This window comes from Dromiciops gliroides, chromosome 1, assembly GCF_019393635.1.
Source record: "Dromiciops gliroides isolate mDroGli1 chromosome 1, mDroGli1.pri, whole genome shotgun sequence".
Classification (NCBI taxonomy): Eukaryota; Metazoa; Chordata; class Mammalia; order Microbiotheria; family Microbiotheriidae; genus Dromiciops; species Dromiciops gliroides.
This window is the reverse complement of record NC_057861.1, coordinates 569,552,385-569,559,679: the sequence shown is the minus strand read 5'-3', so window position 1 is coordinate 569,559,679 and position 7,295 is coordinate 569,552,385. Positions and strand designations below refer to the sequence as shown.

The following is a 7,295-nucleotide window of genomic DNA, read 5'->3' as shown; positions in this document are numbered from 1 at the left end:
CCAATTGCCTCACAAAAAACAAAAACAAAAATACAGTAAAATTATCTTGTAAATTTTTTCTTTTTTCTTCACTTTCTTCCTTTGGTCTTATAGCTAGCATTTCTAGAACTATATTGAGTAATATCAAGGAAAGAGAGCATCCTTGCTTTACTCCTCTATTTTTGGTAAAATTTTCTAGCACTTCCCCAGTTGCATATAATACTAACATTTGACTTAGATAGAAGCTTTTTGTCATATTTTAAAGGACCTTTTATTTCCATGTTTTGCAGTGTATTTTTTTTTTTGTGGGGCAATGGGGGTTAAGTGACTTGCCCAGGGTCACACAGCTAGTAAGTGTCAAGTGTCTGAGGCTGGATTTGAAGTCAGGTGCTCCTGACTCCAGGGCCGGTGCTTTATCCACTGTGCCACCTAGCTGCCCCCTTTGTAGTCTATTTTTAAAGTCTGAGTATTATACTTTGAAAAGGATCTTTCCTGAATCTATTATTATAACCATGGGGTTTATATGTTTTTAATGTGATTAATTATCCTAATAATTTCCCCAATGTTAAAAAATTCATGCATCCCTGGTATAAATCCAACCAACAATTAAAGGTGAATGTATTGATGGGAATTGATTAGCTATGGTTTGAGATTCATAGAATATCTTGAATCTTGTATAGCTGTCCCTGAGGTATCTGGTGTGTGAGTTTGGGGAAATGCCCAAGAACTTAACTATCATGGTCTAGCAGTATTCAAAGAAAGAGAAGGGAAGGGAAGGGAAAGGAAGGGACCTATTAGGGCCAATGAAATAGCAGAACATGTCTAATCTCTCTAGCAAACTTGTTCTTTTCCCCTTCTCTTTTAATAACTGAACATTGCTCATTCCTTCTTGATCTTCATACGACATGGTTTTGAGTCTCCTCACCATCATGGTTGCTTTTTTCTGGACATGTATTTGAATATTAAGGATTCATGATTTTGTTGGCATGGTCATCTCAGACCACAAACCTTCTGTTGTATAATAAATAATCTTTGTAAGTTGTTATGCCAGATAAAACCCATCACTTACTGACTAGTTAAGAGCTAGGCTGGAGGTACAAGGTTTTTTTTTTGGTGTTGTTGTTTGTTTGTTTTTTCCAGCTTAGCAGAACCTTTGGCCTTCCCTTATAAATAAATGGATTCTTAGAAAAATAAGACAGAATACAAGATCCTTATTAATCCCTCTTAAGAGTTTACTGCCTCACAGATCTTGAGGGGACTTAGAAGGAGCACAACCACATGGCCATGCTGACATAAGCTCCTCCTAGTTCTGCCATTTTGAAATTATTTTCCCTAGTTCCAGTGCCTATTACCTAAACAATCTTTTCCTTTCTGGCTTGACTCCCACAGAAGAAAAAAAAATCCTCAAAAAGCTACCTTTACCATGTCCTGATAGCTATTGCAGGTACCTTTTCACTGGGATGTAGTGACTGAACTCAGTCAAGGGGGTTCAGGTAACTCTACCCATAAAGGTCCTTCACCGTTGCTTATTCATTGAATTCAGGAACTGCATTGAACTCTCCTCCCCAAAAGATTAAATAGAGTTACTTCATATAAGCTTCATACTGTCCAGACCAGAGGACCAGTAGATGGGGCTACACATAACAAACACAGGGAAAGTTGAGACTATTAGATCAATCTTGATGGCATAGCTGCTTGGAGGGGACCTGAATTCTTTCCTTCTACCACTGGCCTATAAATGTCCAAAATTTGCAGCTTAAGTCTTATGAAGGTTTTTCTGGCTTGAAATCTTTATAGCCAGCTGTCCCAATTATGTCACTGGCATGTGGTGGATCCAAGGGGAGTACTTTGGCTTATTCATACTTTTCCCAAAGGATCTGGGTTTGTCTAGATGCCAAGTTAGTCAAAGGAAGTCTAAAGAGAAAAGTTTTTACAGTCTTTTTTGTCCTTATTTGATAGCGACAACCCCCTATCATCACTAAAAACATCTCATTCTTTAAGATGATTTTCTGTCTTCTTTCTATTCATGTAAAGTAAGCCACAGAACCAGGTAATCTTGTGGGTCACTGAGCTTGAGACTGTGACTAGGCATTGTTATTTTATGGATGCAGAAGTATGTACTAATCCTCATTCAAGGGGTTAGATGTGATAACAGTGGAAATGGATTGTACATTGTATCCAGAGGAAGAAATGAATGGATTGATAATTTTTTCTTGTGTCTTCTACTGGACCCAGTTTACTTCAGCATCCACTTATTTAATTTGACAGGAATCTGAAATGACCAGCTGCCAACTGGATGTCCTATAGATATCTCAAACTCAACATATCCAAAAAGAACCCTCCCTCTTTCTGAACTTTGCTATTACTGTCAAAGGTACCACCATCCTCAGAGTCACCCACACTTGCAATTTAGATGTCATCTTTGACTCCTTACTTTCACTCACCTCACATTTCCAATCTGTTGTTATTTTGTCATTTCTGTGTTCAGAAACTCTCTCATTTGGGTCCCTTTCTTTTCCCTTACATTGTCACCACCTCCCTATTCCTCTCTTTCAGTAACATTCTAGTTGGTTCCCCCCACTCCCCATTCCAGTCCCTCCTTCACTCTGCTATAAAAGTAATTTTCTTAAATTGCAGGTCTGGCCATGTCACTACCCCATATACAATGAACTCTAGTTGTTCCTTATCACCTCCAAGATCAATTATAAAATTATCTCCAGGTTAAAATATAAAGTAATTTAACATTTAAAGACCTTTAAAACTTAGATCCCTCTTTATCTTTCTATGTTGAATCTTTCATATTCTTTTTTTTGTCCATTCTAGCAATTTAATTATGGTCATGTAATTTTTACTCTTGCATTTTCTCAATTGTTTCTTCCTTATATTTGCCTTTTTCCTTTCCTACTTGGCGAGATTTGGCTTTCCGTTCAAGGATCTTTCTGCGATCTTTGTCCAGTTTTAGCCTTGTGATAACCACCTTGCTGGGATGAATGCCCACGTGGACAGTTGTGCCATTACCCTCTTCCTGCTGCACATGCTCAATGTAGATCACATACTACTTTCTGTAAACCTGGACTACCTTGCCAATCTGCTGTCCTTTGTAGTATCCTCGAATTACCTGGACTTCATCATCTTTTCAAATGGGTATGGAGTGGACATTGTACTTCTGCCTCAGCTCCTTCGAAAGAGGAGAAGACATAATCTTCCTCCATATGTGGGAAGGGGCATCGAAATGCCTCTTGCAGTTCTTGTTCCATTCAGATGTCACAAAAGGATTGAACTTCATTTTGACCTCAGAGCCACCGTGGAAGAGAAAAGGTCGAAGAGCTACTTCTGCCCCATATTCTTTTAATGCTGAATTCAGGAGCTACATTTTCCAAGATACATGTTCTGTTAGACTAGCTCAATGGGCTGTTTTTCCAATTATATGTTATGGTCTAGGTAATTCACACCTCAGAATTACCTTCTGTCACACTCCCTCTGATTAGATGGCTTCTACCAGAACTTCCATTTAAAGAGGGCATCCTGGTCTTGCATCTCTTCATTTCCCATTGTGCATGCAGCACTTCTCTGTTCTTCTCCACTATTACTTAAAAAATAGTAATATCCCATTACATACATGTATCATAATTTGTTTAGCCATTTATCAATTGTTTTCAATTCTTTGCTATCACAAAAAGTGATGCCATGAGTATTTTGGTCATTTTTTTCTTACCATTGGGTACTATTTTCATTCCAATGGCCACCTTGGGATAAAAGCACAATAATGGAATCTCTGAGTCAAAGATTATGGACACTTCAATAACTTTATTTGCATAATTCCAAATTTCTCTCCAAAATGGTTGCACAGATTCATAACTCCATCAAGAATGCAACTTGGTCTCTAATATTTCTTGGATTTGAAGACACATATTTAGGTACTAGTTGTATTTTTCCTTTAGTTTGAGTTTGGTTACCTCTGGGGGCAGTGACTATGTCCCTTTGCATCTCTATATATCCAATGAGTAGCACTGTGTCTTGAACATAGAATAAATTTAATAAGTGTCTATTGAATTGTACTATTTGGATGATTCTGGGTATTCTTATGGAACTGCAACCAAATTTACATATCAGCTACCTTTATCTTTATGGAATATTGAACCAGCCTTTTCACATGAAGTTTGTTCAAGGATAGTTTTATTAATAAAATATAGTTTAGGGGACAGCTAGGTGGCACAGTGGATAAAGCACTGGCCTTGGATTCAGGAGGACCTGAGTTCAAATCCTGCCTCAGACACTTGACACTAGCTGTGTGACCCTGGGCAAGTCATTTAACCCTCATTGCCCTGCAAAAAGAAAAGAAAAGAAAACAAAATAAAATATAACTTAAATTATATTATGTAGGAAATATAAAAATTAATAATAGCCTCAATATAAATATTATAAAAATAATCATATTCTCTCTACAAGCAATACATATTATAAATATTGTGGGAAGAATAGATAGTATAAATAAATAAAAGCATAAAATTATAAAATATTCAGCCACCGAGTACAAGTAGTGGTTCTCTTTATCAACACTTCCTTTCAATATATGAATGGTAGTTTGTGCTGTTTTAAAATAAATTCAGTGAATCTTCAATTGATGTGGAAACATCTAATGACTGAATGCTTAAATTTAAGAAATAGTTAATCTTTTGAGGAACTGAGATTCTATTTCTTCTCTTAGTCAATGAGAAAATAATGATTAATAATCAATTTCTCAGGGGACCCAGGGACTCTCCTTGAGATTTTTTCATCAAATATCATCTGGGACAAACCAGAGGGAACAAAACTAACAGATCCTTTGTCTAGATTGTTGAAGAACTGATGGGATTAAACCTTACTTAAATAACGGACTTAATATTCCTTTCCCTATCAAGGGTTGAATGACTGGGCACAGTTAGGTGGTACAGTGGATAGATCATCGGCCCTGGAGTCAGGAGGACCTGAGTTCAAATCCAGCCTCAGACACTTGATACTTACTAGCTGTGTGATCTTGGGCAAGTTACATCCCAATTGCCTCACCTAAAAAAAGAAAGAAAGAAAGAAAGAAAGAAAGAAAGAAAGAAAGAAAGAAAGAAAGAAAGAAAGAAAGAAAGAAAGAAAAGAAAAAAAAAGAGTTGAATGACCTCACATTATCCCTATATAGACTGCCTTCAAGTCTTCTCAACCAATAGATTTGAATAATGCTAACCAATTGGATTTGTTTGATGTATTATAACCCAATTAGCTTTGATCAATGAGGCACCTGTATCAAAAGAAGATAAAAACCCTTGGAAGATATTTCTGGGTCATCTTTTGGGTCTTTTGGCACTTTTCTCCTGCTCCCACTAATTGGCATGCCCAAGCTCTCCCTCTGCCTTCTCTATTTTCTCTACCATTCGGCCTGGGACCATGAGAAATTAGGAAGACATGTGGTCAATCCTTTACTGGTATAATAATATAAATTAATATGCTTACCCCAAACTGGTATTCTTGAAAGTTTGCCCATGAACAAAAAGTTTCTCCTGATTTCCACTCGGATGACTTCCCATGCACTGTGGCTGTAATCTTTTTTTAGAAATTTTAGTTGCTTTATTTGCGTAATTACAAATTCCTTTCCAGAATTGTCGTATTTCACAGCTCCACAGCCTTGTCTCTAATATATTCAGCCTTTGGACACACATATTTTTGAGGACAGCTTATATCTTTTCTTTAGATTGTAACTCATGGGGCAGCTAGGTGGCACAGTGGATAAAGCACTGGTCCTGGATTCAGGAGGACCTGAGTTCAAATCCAGCCTCAGACACTTGACACTAGCTGTGTGACCCTGGGCAGGTCACTTAACCCTCATTGTCCCACCAAAAAAAAATAGATTGTAACTCATCTGAGGGCCCTATAAACCATCATTTTGCACCTTTATATATCCATTGAGTAGCTCAGGGCCTTCAACTTAGATATTTTAAGTGTTTATTGAACTGCATTCTTACAATGGCTTTTCTCTGAATTCTTATAGATTATTAAATCAGCCTTTTAATTTGATAAAATAGTTTTATTAGTAAAATAGAGTTCTTTAAAATTATACATTTTATGTGAGAAATATAGCAATTAATAGACTCAACATAAATGTTACAAAAACAACCATGTTCCTTCTATGAACAATAAATATAAATGTTGAAAGAATAAACAGTATAAATAGATAAATGAATAGAAACCTGTGAATTATAAAATGTTCAGTTATTGAACACAGTTGATGTTTCTCTGTGTTCAAAGCCCCTTGCAATATAGGACTGGCAGCTTATATTATTTTAAAATAATTCAGTTAACACAGATGATTTTCAGTTTATGTGAAAGCAATTCTTTATAATGATTGCTTATTTTTAGGAAGCAGACAATTATTTAAAGAACTGAAAGTCTGTTTTTTCTTCCTCAATCCCTAAGTTTTCTTGTCAGTTTACTCATAAACGGGAAGACCCTCCTGATCTCTACATGTAGGATCTCCCAGGCACAAGCTGTACTCTTTGCCCTGCAGGTACTTCCTTATCTCTCTGAAGTAGCTCTTCAGGGAAAAATTGGGCATTTTGCTCCCCAAGAAGGCTCTTCCTACTCCACATCTTGCCCGAGGCATCTTTTCAGTTGTTCCAGCTGCTGATTTAGTCCACTGAGCAGTTGTGTGATCTGGTTCTGATTCCAAGTGGCAGAAACATTCTGGCTGATGAGAGTGAAGATCTTCTGGAGCATCTCATGAGCATCTTCCTCTGTGGCTTCCTTTGAGAAGTTGAAGTTGGGGTACCAGGGAAAATGTGTTCATTTTTTTCAGAAGTGAGAAGTATTCCTTTGGGCTCTGAGTCAGGTAACAGCCCAGGGAGCAGAGGTTGCTATAGCACAGCCCCCCAAAGGCAACTGGCAACAAGGTCCAGAAGATCATGGTGACACTGAGAATAGTTTGGGGCTGGCTGAGCTGAGAGCAGTGGGACTTTGTCTCAGTAAGGTTAATTATCTGGCTTCTAGGACATTTCTCTTAAATAGTGCTGTGTCATTTTTATTATGCAGCATGAGATCTACCTTCACTTTCCACTTTCTTTTGTTTACTTTCTATATTGGTCTATCATTACAACCTCATCTTTGAAACATTTGTAGAACTGCAACCTAATTTACCCTTAAAGAAGGTTTACAGATTAAGCTCTTTGTGGTGAGCCTTCCTTTTTTACTTAATTTTTTGTCTCCCTATCTTGAGGGCACATATAGTTATTTGCTGAGTGCAATTAATTTTATCTCCCAAATATTTCTTGTTTCTGTCCTCTCCCTACTACCTC

At 37.2% G+C, this 7,295-nt stretch overlaps 2 pseudogenes; both read right to left on the bottom strand.

Annotated features, from left to right (window-relative positions):
• Positions 1 to 2,825: 2,825 nt before the first annotated feature.
• Positions 2,826 to 3,280, bottom strand: LOC122735719 (annotated as a pseudogene).
• A 3,128-nt stretch (positions 3,281 to 6,408) lies between these two features.
• On the bottom strand, positions 6,409 to 6,907 carry LOC122735612 (annotated as a pseudogene).
• Between the last annotated feature and the right edge of the window lie 388 nt (positions 6,908 to 7,295).